The following is a 19,196-nucleotide window of genomic DNA, read 5'->3' as shown; positions in this document are numbered from 1 at the left end:
CCTCTGATCCTGGGATATCTATAACTGAACTATAATTTAGTAGAACGTAAATGAGGTATAAATAAAGTATTTTGGCTTGAATGACTATATTTACAAACAGACCATCTAACATCATGCACATCTACAAACTGTAATGTGCCAATAAACTATGTTTATGATAAATGTGAGATGAAGATGAATGTATATTCATCTGATTGTTTTCAGAACAATGTAGAAGTGTTGCTTTGCAAGAAAACATCCAATATGCTGTACTTTCAAATAAGGCTAGCGGGTATTTGGGGCACTGCATCTGGCTCAGCAGACAATCTATGGACAATCGTGATTTTTAAAAGTGTTTTCTGTGTACTAAGCAGTTTACATACAGTATGTATTTTTTATTCCCTCACTCCTCTTAGGGATGCTTTAGAAAAGTGAGGTTGAGTTTAAAGCTGACTTATTGATCATGTTTAGAAACTGCATGGTTTTAAGATAATGTGGTCAGAACATATAATAGCGGAAAACAAGCCAAACTATATCTAGAAAACAGCTCACTGTATGCAACCTAAAAAGCAGTAATTGAAATGAATTGATAAATTTGCTACCTTGGAATTCTCCAGGAAGAAAATATGGCATCCAAACTTACTGGATCCTGAAGTTCTTGGCAGACTCAATTCCAAGTCTGTTTCCCACTCTATTGTCTCCCTGAAGTGTCACAGCCATCCAAGGCTTTGATTGTCACATGCAGGCCAGTGACTTCAAGGTATCTTTAGCCCAGACTTCTTCTTATATCTGAAGTTTTGATGTCTGCTCTCTGATGACTGGGGGAGAAGTGTTTCAAAAGCGAAGGCCTAATTGCCCCCTTCCAAAGCTGTTCAGCTCCCACCCGCCTCCCCCCTGCCCCCACCCCCGCCCTGCAACTGTACAGTTCAGTGATTTGAAGCAACAGCACCCATCCAAGTACTCAAGCCACAAACCTAGGCACCATCCTTCATACCCAGCTTTCTCCTGTCCCCCGCACTCAACCTACATAAATTCTCTTGAGATTATCGCCTGTGTATGTCCTGCATCAGCCCCCTGCTCTGCCCTGTGAACACGTGAGCTGGACCACTTTCATCCCTATTCTGATCCCCCACAATGACTTCCCAGTGCCCTTAAGAGAGGGACAAACATCTTTAACTGTTCTTCAAAATCCAGCATGGTCAGACTCCTCCTGAGCTCCCAGATCCCATCATTTCCCATTCTTCCCTTCCTCACTCCCATCCTGTCACAGTGATTGCATCCAATGCCTCTTATGCCCTGCTTCCGATACTCTAGGTGCTGTCTGCCTGTAGCAGCCGCTGCCGGAGTGAGCGGCTCTGCGTGGACTACAGCTGAGAAAAACCAGGCGGAGATCAAGGGCGGGGGGGGGTGGGGGTGGGGTGGGGTGCTCGGGACGAAGCTCTTCCGGCAGGCTTCTTCCCTTGCTACTGTGGCACGAGATGCCACGGAACCTTGCTCATGGAGGAAGTAACACCCCATGGAGGAAAGGTTTACACAGTAAGACAGGGACACTGGTGGATAGATTCCAACCTTCTCTCTTTTCCCACGTCCCCTCCCACCTCCCTTTTACAGGATGGTCCCATGGATTACAGCAGTCGTTTGCAGTGACCAGTGGAATTTAACAGTGACCAGTGGAATAGCGCATCCTCTATTAATAGTTCTCACTTTTTCCCTGCCTCATTCTCCCTTTCCCTTAATGCCTAACACTGATTTATGAGGATGGTACTCCCTAATAAATTAGTAGCCCATATCCTGACTGCTGCAGGCTCTGCTGTTAAGGAATTCACGCTAAGACTCATATTTTATCAGCTCCAAGTATTTGGTCGATTTCTTCCTGTCATGAGCCCCTTAAACTTCTTACTTCTTCTTCACAAGATCACTGATCTGTTTTAAAGTTTAATGTCGTTTCTTAAGAGAGACCTCCCAAGACTTCCATAACTAGGTCAAATCACGCTACTTCAGCATATCACAACATTACTTACCTCTCATTTTTTGCACTAATCACTGTTGCAGTTCTACTTTTATAGTATGGCTATTTAACTACCATGTCTGTCTCTCTGATTAGTCTAGAAGTTCTATAAGGGTAGGGGCTGCATCTTCTTTTTTTTTTTACTGGAAACATCAACTGTCTAGTATAGTGTATGACATCTGACGGACATTTGTTAAATATTTGTTAAATAAATAAAAGAATGAGAGTCACAAGGAGATATCCCAACTATTGAATGCACTTGAGAAAAATGCGAGTCCAGAAATATGAAAGAATCTCCATTAGCACTCCTAAACTGTTCTTTCCCCGGGTTTTCTGTCTTAATAAATGACCCCAGTATCCACTCAATGACTCAGGCCAAAAGCCTGGAAGTCATTCCTGGATCCACTCTCTCTCATTATTTCACATCACCTTCTATCAGTTCTAGCTCCAAAATACATTTTTAACCCTTTCATAGTTTTTCACCACTATTACCACCGTCCTAAACCAAGCAAAAGACATCTTTTTCCTAGGGCTGGTTTTCTTGCTTCATTTTTGTCCTCCTCTGCAATCTGTAAACAATCCCAGGGAGCTTTACAAAGTATAAATCAGATTATATTCATGGTTTCTCAGTGAACTTGGCCAAAATTCCAAATTGCTAACCACATGACCATATGAGCTATCTTAGTGACCTGCCTACCATACTGACTACATCTCATACTCTCTTTCTGAAGAGAGCTATGCTTTGGCCACTCTGACCTTCTCTGTGGTTCTAGAGCCCAGGAAAACTCATTTCTACCTAATGACAGTTGCAATTGCTGTTTTTCTGTCTGAAATGTTCTCCCAAATCTTACATAAACTGGCTCATAGGCCATTTAAAGGTCACTTCTTCAGACAAGATGTTTCTGACTATCAGCTCTAAAATAGTCACGGGCTGCTACTTTATTCCCTTTTCTTTCTTCAAAGCAATCATTACTGTATTAATTTATATCCTTATGTGATTTTTTTTTTCTTCTCTGCTCCTACTACAATGTAAGCTCCATGAGAAAAGCAGCTGCCTATCTTGTTCCCTGCTCTGACACCCAGAATTGGCCCCAGCATGTAATAGATCTCAAAAAGATAATTGTTGGGTAAATGAATGAGCTAAAGCACCAAATGGGAAACAACAAATAACGGTAAGGGAAAAAACAAATTAGTCTGCTTATTAAAACCTACTGACCTGGGAGAGATCAAACAAGATGGCAGAGTAGAAAGACCCTGAGCTCACCTCCTCACAAGGGCACATCAAAATCACAAATATTCACAGAATTGCCCTTGATGCAAGACTGGAACCTACCAGGAAAGACTTTCTACTAAAGTACAAACCTCAAGGAGACAGGCAGGAGGGGTAGACCGGTGATATAGTCAAGTCCCATATCCCTGAGTGGGCGATCCACAAACTGGAGAATAATTACATTGCACAGGTTCTCCCAAAGGAGTGAATGATTTGAACCCCATGTCAGGCTCCCCAGCCTAAGGGTCCTGGACCAGGAAGCAGAGCCTCCAGAGCATTTTGCTTCAAAGCCCAGTGGGGCTTGCTTCTGGAAAAACGAGAGGCCTGGGGGAATAGAGACTTCATTCTTAAAGGGTGCACACAAATTCTCCTGTACTCCAGAACCCAGGGCAGAAGCAGTAAATGGATCGGAGCCTGGATCAGACCTACCTGGTGATCCTGGAGAGTCTCGTGGAGAGTCAGGGTGCTGATGCGGCTCACCCTGGGGACAAAGACCCTGTGGCAACCATTCTTGGGAGCTCCTTCCACCATGTGGATACTGGTGTTGGCAAGCACCATCGTGGAATCCTTGCTCTAGCATTTTAGCCCCAGGATCCAGCCCTACCTTGGCCCAATAGCCTATAGGCCACCAGTGCTGGGATGTGTCAGGCCAAGCAAATAACTGGGCAGGAACACAGCCCCACCCATAAGCAGACAGGCTGCCTTAAGACCCACTGAGCTGCCTCTGGACACCCAAGAGCCCAGGAATCAGCTCCACCCACCAGGGGGCAGGCACCAGCCCCAGAACCCCTGGGCCCTCACCCTGCCCTCCAGGAAGCCTGCTCTAGCCTCTGGACCGGCTTCAACCACCAGGGGGCAGACAGCAGACATAAGAAAACCACAATCCTGCAGCAAGTGGCACAGCATGCCCACCAAGCAGGCCAGACCTTGCCCTGGGACCAGCTGGGCCCTAACCCTCACTACTAGCGAGCCAGCACAAGCTTTGAGACACCCCAGGCCCCATACCAACTGTGTCAGGAACTGACCCCCCTCCCAGCAATTAGACACCAGCTCTGGGACCCCTGCACCCTGCAACCAGACTCCAGGACCCAGCTCTGCCCACCAGTAGGCCAGCGCTAACCCCAGGACCTGGCTTCACATACCATTGGGCTGGCAACTGCACCAGAGTCTTCTGGACCCCGACTCTGCCCACCACTAGTGAGCCAGCACTAGCCTTTGGGGCTCCTTGGGGTTCTGCAGTCAGCTGCCTTGGACCATCTAAACACATAGGACCACCTAAATACATAAGGCAAACATTAATGGGCATAAAGGGGGAAAAAAAACAGTAACACAGTAATAGTAGAGAATTTTTAACATCTCACTTATATCAATGGACAGATCATCCAGACAAAATCAATAAGAAAACACTGGCCTTAAATGACTCATTATATCAAGTGGACTTCATAGATACATATAGGACATTCCATCCGAAAGCAGCAGAATACACATTCTTTTCAAGTGAACATGGAATATTCTCAAGGACAGATCACATGCTAGGCCACAAAACAAGCCTCTATAAATTTAAGAACATGGAAATCATAGCAAGCCTCTTTTCCAACCACAACACTATGAGACTAGAAATCAACTACAAGGAAGAAAACTGCAAAAAACACAGACATGGAGGCTAAACAACCAATGGACCACTGAAGAAATCACAGAGGAAATTAAAAAAAACCTGAAGACAAATGAAAACACAACAACCCAAAATCTTCTGCAAAAGCAGTTCTAAGAGGGAACTTTATACCAATGCAAGCGTATCTGAAAGACAAGAAACATTTCAAATAAACACCATAACCTTACACCTAAAGGAACTACAGCAAGGGGAACAAACAAAACCCAAAGTTAGTAGAAGACACCATAAAGATCAGAGCAAAATTAATGGAATAGAGACAGAAAACAACAACAACAGAAAAGATCAATGAAACTAAGAGCTGGTTCTTTGAAAAGATAAACAAAATTGATAAATCTGGGACTTCCCTGGTGGCACAGTTAAGAATCCGCCTGCCAATGCAGGGGACACAGGTTCGAGCCCTGGTACAGGAAGATCCCACATGCCGTGGAGCAACTAAGCCCGTGCTCCACAGCTACTGAGCCTGTTCTCTAGAGCCTGTGAGCCACAACTACTGAGCCCACGTGCCACAACTACTGAAGCCTGTGCGCCTAGAGCCCGTGCTCCGCAACAAGAGAAGCCACTGCAATGAGAAGCCTGCTCACCACAACAAAGAGTAGCCCCCACTCACTGCAACTAGTGAAAGCCCACATGCAGCAACGAAGACACAATGCAGCCAATAAATAAATAAATAAAGGAAACCTGTAAAAAAAAAAAAAAAAAATTGATAAATCTTTAGCCAGACTCATCACGCACACAAAAAAAGAGAGGGCCCAAATCAATAAAGTCAGAAATGAAAAAGAACTCACAACTGATACCACAGAAATACAAAAGATAATAAGAGACTATTACAAACAACTATATGCCAATAAAATAGACAACCTAGAAGAAATGGACAAATTCTTAGAAATGTACAATCTCCCAAGACTAAACCAGGAAGCAATGGAAAATATGAACAGACCAATTACCAGTACAGAAATTGAATCAGTAATTTAAAAGCTCCCAACAAACAAAAGTCCAGGACCAGATGGCTTCACAGGTGAATTCTACCAAACACATAGAGAAGAGCTAACACCTATCCTCCTCAAACTATTCCAGAAAGTTGCAGAGGAAGGAACACTTACAAATTCATTCTATGAGGCCACCATCATCCTAATACCAAAACCAGACTAAAGTATAACACACAAAAATTATAGGCCAATATCAATGATGAACATAGATGCAAAAATTCTCAACAAAATATTAGCAAGCTGAATCCAACAACACATTAAAAGGATCATACACCATGATCGAATGGGGTTTATCCCAGGGATGCAAGGATTTTTCCATATCTATAAATCAAGCGATGAGATACACTGTGTTAACAAAATGAAAAACAAAAACCATGTGATCATCTCAACAGATGCAGAAAAGCTTTTGATAAAATTGACCATCCATTGATGATAAAAACTCTCCAGAAGGCGGGCATAGAGGGAACACATCTGAACATAATAAAGGCCATATATGACAAACCCATATCTAACATCATACGCAACAGTGAAAAGCTGAAAGCATTTCCTCTAACATCAGGAACAAGACAAGGATGTCCATTCTCACCACTTTTATTCAACATAGTACTGGAAGTTCTAGCCACAGAAATCAGACAGGAAAAAGAAATAAAAGGAATCCAAAGTGAAAAGGAAGAAGTAAAACTGTCATTGTTTGCAGATGACATGATACTGCACGTATAAAGTCCTAAAGATACCACCAGAAAACTACTAGAGTTCATAAATGATTTTGGTACAGCTGCAGGATACAAAATTAATATACAGAAGTCTCTTGTATTTCTATACACTAACAATGAAATATCAGAAAGAGAAATTAAGGAAACAATCTCATTTAACATCACATCCAATAGAATAAAATACCTAGGAATAGACCTACCTAAGTAGGCAAAAGACCTGTACTCCCAAAACTGTACGACACTGATGAAAGAAACTGAAGATGACACAAAGAGATGGAAAGATACACCATGTTTATAGATTGGAAGAATTAATACTGTTAAAATGATGATACCACCCAAGGCATCTTACAGATTCAAAGCAATCCCTGTCAAAATAGCAATGGCATTTTTCACAGAGCTAGAACAAATCATTTTAAAATTTGTATGGAAACACAAAAGACTCTGAATAGAAAACAATACCAGGAAAGAACAGAGCTGGAGGAATCACACTCCCTGACTTCAGAGTATACTACAAAGTTGACACAAAAACAGACACACAGATCAATGGAACAGGATAGAGGGCCCAGTACTAAACCCACGCACTTACGGTCAATTATCTATGACAAAGGAGGCAAGAATATATAATGGAGAAAAGACAGTCTCTTCAATATGCAGTGCTGAGAAAACTGGACAACTACATGTAAAAAATTAAACTAGAACATTTGATCACACCATATACAAAAATAAACTCAAAATGGATTAAAGACCTAAAGTACAACTGGAAACCATACAACACGTAGAGGGAAACATAGGCAGAACACTCTTAAACATAAATCTCAGTGATCTTTCTCTGGATCTGTCTCCTAAAGCACAGGAAATAAAAGCAAAAATAAACAAATGGGACCCAATTAAACTTAAAAGCTTTTGCACAGAAAAGGAAACCACTGACAAAACGAAAAGACACATACAGAATGGAGAAAAGATTTCCTAATTATATCACCGATAAGTGGTTAATATCCAAAATATATAAATAGGTCATACAAGTCAAGATAAAAGAAAAAAAAAAACAATTCAAAAATGGGCAGAAGAACTAAACAGACATTTTTCCAAAGAGGAAATACTCTGGCCAACAGGCAGATGAAAAGATGTTTAACATCGCTAATCATCAGGGAGATGCAAATCTAAAGCACCTCAAACCTGTCAGAATGGCTATCATCAAAAAGAACACAAATAATAAATATTGGAGAGGATGTGGAGAAAACCCTAACTCTTCTTGGGAATGTAAATTGGTGCAACCACTGTGAAAAACCGTATGGAGTTTTCTCAAAGAAAACAAAAGTAGAACTACCATATGACCCAGCAATTCCACTCCTGGGTATATAGTTAAGAAAAACAAAAACACTAAATCAAAAGGATACATACAATGTTTGTAGCTGCATTATTTACAACTGCCAAGATAGGGAAGCAACCTAAGTGTTCATCAAGAAACGAATGGATAAAGAAGATATGGTATACGTATACAATGGAATACTACTCAGCCAAAAAAAAAAAACCCCATAAAACCACACACACAAAAAAAGAACAAAATTTTGCCATTTGCAGCAACATGGATGGACTTGGAGGGCATTATGCTAAGTGAAATGAGTCAGGCAGAGAAAGACAAATCCTGTATGATATTACTTATATGTGGAAACTATAAATTAAAACAAATTAGTAAATATACCAAAAAAGAAACAGACTCACAGATATAGAAAACATACTAGTGGTTACCTTGGAGAAAGGGAAGCGAGGAGGGGGCAAGATAGGAGTAGGGGATTCAGAGGTACAAACTATTATGTACAAAATAAATAAGCTTGGAGGCTATATTATACAACACAGGGAATATAACCAATGTTTTATAATAACTATAAATGGTGTTTAACCGTTAAACATTGTGAATAACTATGTTGTACACCTGTAACTTACCTAATATTGTATACTTCAAATAAAACCTGTTGACCTGAATTTTGCATTTTATAAGTATTCATATATTTAGACTATATTAGACTTATTTTGGTGATCATTTCAAAATATATATAAAGATCAAGTCAGATGTTGTATATCTGAAAACAATATAATGTCATATGTCAATTATATCTCAGTTTTAAAAAAGAATATACAGGTGCCTCAAAAAAAATACAAAACTACATACAGCAGGCCTGATCATGGAAAAACAATTTTTTTCAAAGCTGATGCCAAGCCCTCTCTTCTGCTTTCAGGAGAAGTTGTTTTTAATGTTTTGTAAAACAACCATGTAACTCAGTAATTAACTCAGTGAAACCACTTATGAGATTGAATACAAATTTTTTGGGGGGGAGGTAAATTTCAGCAAGTTACATACAAAGAAGTTAACTATAGTACAATGTATATTGGAATGATTTTGATGATTAAATATTTATAATTTATGTGTATAATTTCACAGGACAAATATTTCTAAGATAATACACTTCATCAAAGAGTATAAAAATTTACTATGTTTTACAATTAATTTTTAAAATACCAACACATGCCTCTTTGATGAAGTTAAAGAGTGGAAGTATCTTATAATTTTGCTATTTTAATAAAGATGTAATTAAAATAGTCAACCACCAGATGGGAGTGTTTCACAATATTATACCCTTTGTAGAAAGCATTCTGCAGTCAAGGTGTCTTTTTCCTTGAAGGCAGTTTTCAAGATTGAAGCATGTATTGTGTATATATTACTTAGAGATTTTTACTCTTACTCTTTCACTTCTAAGTTATGGTCATTATTGAACTTCATTAATTCAAGTTTTGTCAATTATACAGGTCTTTTCTAAGGGATCAGGATTTTTCAACTCTTAATATATGATGAAATTGTGTTGTAATACTTAGGACATGAAAAAAATATGTTCTTTTTCATCTTTTCCTTTCTGGTAGAAACAGAAGTGACCTCCAATTTGTTTATATTATTATCTATTTCTAAACAAATTGATAATTCTTCCTTTTTTCTGTAATTTATAAATACCATAGGTACGAGGATACAGTATTTTCTGCTGAACATCTGCATAGCTAAATTAATAGTAACACCTGTATCATCAGCCTGTTGTAAAGATGAAAATGAGTTCAAATATGTGAATAACTCAGCCATATGCAAAGTGCTAATCACACATTATGACATTATTAATGAAACACTTTTTAAAAACTGTTAACTGAAAAGATGTAGTTATGATCATGTTGATCATTCTGCAGTAAAAGATAGAGTGCCATTTGAAGCAAACTATTTTGTTAAGAAAAGTGACGAGGTGAAATCTGAGTTGACATCTAATACAAATAAAACATTAACTTCAAACTCAAGTTGAACTTTCACTTCAGTACATAAAAGTTAACTTTGCACTGTCAGCAACTCCTGAAGGGCTTGTTAGCACAAGAATGCTGGATTCCATCCCGAATTTCTGGTTCTGTAGATCTGGGGTTGCACCCAAGAATTTGCATGTTTAAAAGTTCCCAGATGTTGCTGCCTCCCCTGCTGGTCAGGTGATGGCACCTGGAGAACAACTGACCTATAACAATGCCGATATTTGAAAACAATCCATTAAAATAAAGAAAAATGTAGAAAGAACAAAATTACATTCCATCAGTTCTCTGAATATTCTTTTCACAGAAGTAGTAAATTAACTTCCAGAATGATAAGTAATAGCATATCCCCTTGATGATTTACGGACTAAAATCCACAACAAAGTAATATTAATCTTCAGTGTTTTCAGATAGCTGACAGATGTTTTCTTTTTTACCCCAAGAAATGCTGGTCTAGGATAAATTGCACACCTTCCTATTATACATGTGTATATATATATATATATATATATATTTTTTTTTTTTTTTTTTTTTTTTTACTTAATTTATTTTATTTATTTTTTGGCTGTGTTGGATCTTTGTTGCTATGTGCAAGCTTTCTCCAGTCGCGGCGAGCAGGGGCTACTCTTCGTTGCGGTGATTGGGCTTCTCATTGCGGTGGCTTCTCTTGTTGCAGAGCACAGGCTCTAGGCATGCGAGCTTAGCTGCTCCATGGCATGTGGGATCTTCCCGGACCGGGGCTTGAACCCATGTCCCCTGCATTGGCATGCGGATTCTTAACCACTGCGCCACAAGGGAAGTCCCTATATATATTTTTTTAATTAAGCAAATGAAACAGCTACTCTTGAGGGACTCTGAGAAGTTATGAAATGGTTGGAAAATTGCTTCAGCGTCTGTTCTGGTTCTGCGGCAGAGCAATCTCACAGTTCTTGGTTCTCTACAAGTCTGAGCAGAAAGTCTCTTTGCACTGGAATAAGCAACACTTCTTAAATCCTTCAAAACCTTTAATCAGTTTCTACCCCACTCTCTCGGCCATTTCTTTATCATCCCAGCAGCTGGAGAAGTGCATGCCTACAGCAGATTACTGTAAACCATTTCGAAATTATCCTACTTCCCAGGATCCTCCAAGCCTCTGCTTCACAGATCTTCAGAAAGTTTTTTAGTTAATGGGGATGCCTAGTGTACATGGTAAAATAAACATGCAGATTATACCAACATTGAACTTTCCTAGAGTTACACGAGAACCCACTACTCCAGAGAGAAAGCATCTATGTTCGTACTTCTTCCTGAAACTATAACTGTTCAGAGGGTAACATTTTTCATTCTCAGATTTTGCCGTGATGTTAGAAATATTTACAACCAAGGCTGTAGCTGTGGCAAATTCAAATCTGAGACATGCAAACAGGGTGCAAAAACCGTAACAGTCAAATTAAAATTTAAAGAAAGAGCACAATTAGTCTCCACAGGATAGGTAAAGAGGAAGAATGATCATAGTATCTAGGGTTAGCAAGGGGGATGGTCAACTGTTGATAACTCCTGGTAACACTTATTGGTAAAACATTTTAAAAGAGCAATTTGGCAGTATGTGTCAAAATGTAGAAGAAGTCCCAAAATATACTCTAGAAATATAATTAAGAATACTGTATTTCCTACAATTTATATTCAACTGTAAGGGAAAAAATAGCAATACAACTCAAATTTTAAAAATGGTCATTTTCAAGTAAACCTGTTATGAAGATAGCACTTTACAGTGATAGAATGTCACAATGAAAACTTCTGGAATTCATAGTCCGGGAGTTACTATTCTGACAGATAAGCCTGGAATCTATTTGCACATATCTATTTTCTGAGAAAAATCTGTAATAGCTTTCATCAGATTCCCAAAGCTGCTCATATGCACAATTTTCCATTTAAACAAGGGCTTGGAGAATTTGCTGAAGCACAGTTTATTCACCTTTCTTAGGAACTCCTGATCTAGTCACCCCCACGTTTAATTTAAGAAGAAACTGAGGTCTAAAAAAAATGTTTGAGGAGGAGCAGGGCATGGCAGCCAGAAGGAAGTAGGAGAGCCTGGATGGAGGCCGGGTCGAAGGTCAGGGCCTTTTCCTGGCCACCATGACACGGATCCCTACCTGAACACTGCAAGTGACTTTTACCCTGGGATTCAGAAATGTCTACAGGACTGAGACGGGACCCGCTAAAGTTTACACCAGCATACAGATAAAATATCCTTCAACTGAACTCCATGTGCCCAGTCACTCAACATAACTCTGAAGCCGTGTGGTTGACAGGCTGTTGGTGCTCCAGGCAGGCGTCAGGGCAGTGCCTCTGAGGTGGGAGAGCCAAGTTCAGGACACTGGTCCACATGAGACTTCCCAGCTCCAAGTAATATCAAACGGCGAAAATCTCCCAGAGATCTCCAACTCAACGCCAAGACCCAGCTCCACTCAACAACCAGCAAGCTACACTGCTGGACACCCTATGCCAAACAACTAGCAAGACAGGAACACAACCCCATCCATTAGCAGAGAGGCTACCTAAAATCATAATAAGCCCACAGACACCCCAAAACACAGCACCAGACGTGGACCTGCCCACCAGAAAGACAAGATCCAGCCTCATCCACCAGAACACAGGCACTAGTCCCCTCCACCAGGAAGCCTACACAACCCACTGAACCAACCTTAGCCACTGGGGACAGACACCAAAAACAATGGAAACTACGAACCTGCAGCCTGCGAAAAGGAGACCCCAAACACAGTAAGTTAAGCAAAATGAGAAGACAGAGAAACACACAGCAGATGAAGGAGCAAGGCAAAAACCCACCAGACCTAACAAATGAAGAGGAAATAGGCAGTCCACCTGAAAAAGAATTCAAAATAATGATAGTAAAGATGATCCAAAATCTTAGAAATAGAATGGAGAAAATACAAGAAACGTTTAACAAGGACCTAGAAGAACTAAAGAGCAAACAAACAGTGATGAACAACATAATAAATGAAATTAAAAATTCTCTAGAAGGGATCAATAGCAGAATAACTGAGGCAGAAAAACGGATAAGTGACCTGGAAAATAAAATAGTGGAAATAACTACTGCAGAGCAGAATAAAAAAAAAGAATGAAAAGAATTGAGGACAGTCTCAGAGACCTCTGGGACAACATTAAACACACCAACATTCGAATTATACGGATCCCAGAAGAAGAAGAGAAAAAGAAAGGGACTGAGAAAATATTTGAAGAGATTATAGTTGAAAAGTTCCTTAATATGGGAAAGGAAATAGTTAATCAATTCCAGGAAGCACAGAGAGTCCCATACAGGATACATCCAAGGAGAAACATGCCAAGACACATATTAATCAAACTATCAAAAATTAAATACAAAGAAAAAATATTAAAAGCAGGAAGGGAAAAACAACAAATAACACACAAGGGAATCCCCGTAAGGTTAACAGCTGATCTTTCAGCAGAAACTCTGCAAGGCAGAAGGGAGTGGCAGGACATATTTAAACTGATGAAGGAGAAAAACCTACAACCAAGATTACTCTACCCAGCAAGGATCTCATTCAGATTTGACGGAGAAATTAAAACCTTAGCAGACAAGGAAAAGCTAAGAGAATTCAGCAACACAAAATAAGCTTTACAACAAATGCTAAAGGAACTTCTCTAGGCAAGAAACACAAGAGAAGGAAAAGACCTACAATAACAAACCCAGAAAAATTAAGAAAATGGTAATAGGAACATACGTATTGATAATTACCTTAAATGTAAATGGATTAAATGCTCCAGCCAAAAGACACAGACCGGCTGAATGGATATGAAAACAAGATCCTTATATATGCTGTCTACAAGAGACCCACTTCAGACCTAGGGACACATACAGACTGAAAGTGAGGGGATGGAAAAAGATATTACATGCAAAAGGAAATCAAAAGAAAGCGGGAGCAGCAATTCTCATATCAGACAAAATAGACTTTAAAACAAAGACTATTACAAGAGACAAAGAAGGACACTACATAATGATCAAGGGATCAATCCAAGAAGAAGATATAACAACTGTAAATATTTACACACCCAACATAGGAGCACCTCAATACATAAGGCAAATACTAACAGACATAAAAGTGGAAATCGACAGTAACACAATCATAGTAGGGGACTGTAACACCCCACTTTCACCAATGGACAGATCATCCAAAATGAAAATAAATAAGGAAACACAAGCTTTAAATGATACATTAAACAAGATGGACTTAATTCATATTTATAGGACATTCCATCCAAAAACAACAGAATACACATTATTCTCAAGTGCTCATGGAACATTCTCCAGGATAGATCATATCTTGGGTCACAAATCAAGCCTTGGTAAATTTAAGAAAATTGAAATCATATCAAGTATCTTTTCTGACCACAATGCTATGAGACTAGATATCAATTACAGGAAAAAATCTGTAAAAAATACAAACACACGGAGGCTAAACAATACAGTACTTAATAACCAAGAGATCACTGAAGAAATCAAAGAGGAAATAAAAAAATACCTAGAAACAAATGACAATTAAAACACGACAACCCAAAACCTATGGGATGCAGCAAAAGGAGTTCTAAGAGGGAATTTCATAGCTATACAATCCTACCTTAAGAAACAAGAAACATCTCAAATAAACAACCTAACCTTACACCTAAAGCAATTAGAGAAAGAAGAACAGAAAAACCGCAAAGTAAGCAAAAGGAAAGAAATCATGACGATCAGATCAGAAATAAATGAAAAAGAAATGAAGCAAATGATAGCAAAGATCAATAAAACTAAAAGCTGGTTCTTTGAGAAGATAAACAAAATTGATAAACCATTAGCCAGACTCATCAAGGAAAAAAAGGGAGAACACTCAAATCAATAGAATTAGAAATGAAAAAGTAGAAGTAACAAATGACACTGCAGAAATACAAAGGATCATGAGAGATTACTATAAGCAACTCTATGCCAATAAAATGGACAACCTGGAAGAAATGGACAAATTCTTAGAAAGGTATAACCCTCCAAGACTGAACCAGGAAGAAATAGAAAATATGAACAGACCAATCACAAGCACTGAAATTGAAACTGTGATTAAAAATCTTCCAACAAACAAAAGCCCAGGACCAGATGGCTTCACAGATGAATTCTAGCAAACACTTAGAGAAGAGCTAACACCTATCCTTCTCAAACTCTTCCAAAATATAGCAGAGGGAGGATCACTCCCAAACTCATTCTACGAGGCCACCATCACCCTGATACCAAAACCAGACAAAGATGTCACAAAGAAAACTACAGGCCAATATCACTGATGAACATAGATGCAAAAATCCTCAACAAAATACTAGCAAACAGAATCCAAGAGCACATTAAAAGGATCATACCCCATGATCAAGTGGGCTTTATCCCAGGAATGCAAGGATTCTTCAATATATGCAAATTAATCAATGTGATACACCATATTAACAAACTGAAGGATAAAAACCATATGATCATCTCAATAGATCCAGAGAAAGCTTTCAACAAAATTCAACACCCATATATCATAAAAACCCTCCAGAAAGTAGGCATAGAGGGAAATTTCCCCAACATAATAAAGGCCATATATGACAAACCCACAGCCAACATCATCCTCAATGGTGAAAAAGTGAAACCATTTCCACTAAGATCAGGAACAAGACAAGGTTGCCCACTCTCACCACTAGTATTCAACATTGTTTTGGAAGTTTTAGCCACAGCAATCAGAGAAGACAAAGAAATAAAAGGAATCCAAATCGGAAAAGAAGAAGTAAAGCTGCCACTGTTTGCAGATGACATGATACTATACATAGAGAATCCTAAAGATGCTACCAGAAAACTCCTAGAGCTAATCAATGAATTTGGTAAAGTAGCAGGATACAAAATTAATGCACCGACATCTCTGGCATTCCTATACACTAATGATGAAAAATCTGAACATGAAATTAAGAAAACACTCCCATTTACCATTGCAACAAAAAGAATAAAATATCTAGGAATAAACCTACCTAAGGAGACAGAAGACCTGTATGCAGAAAATTATAAGACACTGATGAAAGAAATTAAAGATGATACAAATAGATGGAGAGATATACCATGTTCTTGGATCGGAAGAATCAACATTGTGAAAATGACTCTACTACCCAAGGCAATCTACAGATTCCATGCAATCCCTATCAAACTACCACTGGCATTTTTCACAGAAGTAGAACAAAATATTTCATAATTTGTATGGAAACACAAAAGACCCCGAATAGCCAAAGCAATCTTGAGGAAGAAAAACGGAGCTGGAGGAATCAGGCTCCCTGACTTGAGACTATACTCCAAAGCTACAGTAACCAAGACAGTATGGTACTGGCACAAAAACAGAAATATAGATCAATGGAATAGGATAGAAAGCCCAGAGACAAGGTGACCATATCATACCATAAACCCACGCAGATAAGGTACGTGGGTTTATCTTTGATAAAGGAGGCAAGCATATACAGTGGAGAAAAGACAGCCTCTTCAATAAATGGTGCTGGGAAAACTGGACAGTTACATGTAAAAGAATGAAATTAGAACACTCCCTAACACCATACACAAAAATAAACTCAAAATGGATTAAAGACCTAAATGTAAGGCCAGACAGTATCAAACTCTTAGAGGAAAACACAGGCAGAACACTCTATGACATAAATCACAGCAAGACCCTTTTTGACCCACCTCCTAGAATAATGGAAATAAAAACAAAAATAAATAAATGGGACCTAATGAAACTTAAAAGCTTTTGCACAGCAAAGGAAACCATAAACAAGACGACAAGACAACCCCCAGAATGGGAGAAAATATTTGCAAATGAAGCAACTGACGAAGGATTAATCTCCAAGATTTGCAAGCATCTCATGCAGCTCAATATCATAAAAACAAACAACCCAATCCAAAAATGGGCAGAAGACCTAAATAGACATTTCTCCAAAGAAGATATACAGATTGCCAACAAACACATGAAAGAGTGCTCAACATCATTAATCATTAGAGAAATGCAAATCAAAGCTACAATGTGATATCATCTCACACCACTCAGAATGGCCATCATCAAAAAATCTACAAACAGGGCTTCCCTGGTGGCGCAGTGGTTGAGAATCTGCCTGCCAATGCAGGGGACACGGGTTCGAGCCCTGGTCTGAGAAGATCCCACATGCCGTGGAGCAACTGGGCCCGTGAGCCACAATTACTGAGCCTGCGCGTCTGGAGCCTGTGCTCCGCAAGAAGAGAGGCCGCGATAGTGAGAGGCCCGCGCACCGCGATGAAGAGTGGCCCCTGCTCGCCACAACTAGAGAAAGCCCTCGCACAGAAACGAAGACCCAACACAGCCATAAATAAATAAAAATTAAAAAAAAACAAAAAACAAAAAACAACAACAACAAAAAAAACAACTTTCTAAAAAAAAAAAAATCTACAAACAATAAATGCTGGGGAGGGTGTGAAGAAAACGGAACCCTCTTGCACTGTTGGTGGGAATGTAAATTGATACAGCCACTATGGAGAACAGTATGGAGGTTCCTTAAAAAAACTAAAAATAGAACTACCATACGACCCAGCAATCCCACTACTGGGCATATTCCCTGAGAAAACCATAATGCAGAAAGTCATGTACCAATATGTTCATTGTGGCTCTATTTACAAAAGGCAGGACATGGAAGCAACCTAAGTGTCCATCGACAGATGAATGGATGTGGCACATATATATAATGGAATATTACTCAGCCATAAAAAGAAACGAAACTGAGTTATTTGTAGTGAGGTGGATGGACCTAGAGTCTGTCATACAGAGTGAAGTAAGTCAGAAAGAGAAAAACCAATACTGCATGCTAACACATATATATGGAATCTTAAAAAAAAAAAAAATCGTCATGAAGAACCTAGGGGCAAGATGGGAATAAAGATGCAGACCTACTAGAGAATGGACTTGAGGATATGGGGAGGGGGAAGGGTAAGCTGGGACAAAGTGAGAGAGTGGCATGGACATATATACACTACCAAACATAAAATAGATAGCTAATGGGAAGCAGCCGCATAGTACAGGGAGATCAGCTCAGTGCTTTGTGATCACATAGAGGGGGTGGGATAGGGAGGGTGGGACAGAGGGAGACGCAAGAGGGAAGAGATTTGTGGACATATGTATATGTATAACTGATTCACTTTGTTATAAAGCAGAAACTAACACACCATTGTAAAGCAATTATACTCCAATAAAGATGTTTGAAAAAAAATGTTTGACGAAGACACTGTGCTAGTTATAGCATGTAGTTAAAGTATATAGATATAGGGACTTCCGTGGGCATCCAGCAGTTAAGATTCCACGCTTCCACTGCAGAGGGCATGGGTTTGATTCCTGGTTGGGGAACTAAGATCCCACATGCTGCGTGGTGCAGCCAAAAAGTTAAAAAAAAGAAAGAAAAAAGTATACAGATATAGCATAGTTTCTTATCTACATTTACATCCATATATCTATATACATATATCTATATATATTTGTATTTAAGTATATATGTATTTAATATGTATGTATGCAAATATGGATATAATGTGTGTGTGTATGTATAACCTCTATAATGTGCTGTGTTGTTTGTGCTTTTACATTTGTCATTGTTCAGGATTAGAATCCCTTGGTAGAAAAAAATAGGATATCTAGTTTAACATCATTATTTTATATGATGAATTCAGAAAAAGGGACTTGCCTAAGGTCACATTGCTTACCTGTAGTGATGAAATCCAAGAGGTAGCCTTCAATATTTTAGGTAGATATGAACCCAATATTTCAGACTTCAAAGCCTGGCTCCCCCACTTTCCAGTTGTATGACCTAGCAAGCCCCTCGAAATTCAGTTTTCTCATCTGTGATGATAACTTTCAGGTTTGTGGGAAGGAATGAGTACGAAAATTTTAACTAAAATAACAAGGAACAAAATAGGTTCTTGCCAAATAGTTGCTGGACACTTTAAGCCAAATGTAAGTATTTGTAAGATGTAATGATTTTCATGTGTGAAAGCAAGTAAGAAAATGACTATGATTGTCAATATGGAAACACCCATAACTGCTTACATAAAATATAAAATCCTTTACAATTTATGTTATGGATTTTTATAAACTATCTTAATGTCTTAACTACTATCTGTACCACAAGTTATAGGAAAAGAGCTTTTAAGTAGGAACTATTGCAT

This window comes from Eschrichtius robustus, chromosome 12 (assembly GCF_028021215.1).
Source record: "Eschrichtius robustus isolate mEscRob2 chromosome 12, mEscRob2.pri, whole genome shotgun sequence".
Classification (NCBI taxonomy): Eukaryota; Metazoa; Chordata; class Mammalia; order Artiodactyla; family Eschrichtiidae; genus Eschrichtius; species Eschrichtius robustus.
The sequence above is the reverse complement of the archived record's forward strand: the minus strand, read 5'-3'. Positions refer to the sequence as shown.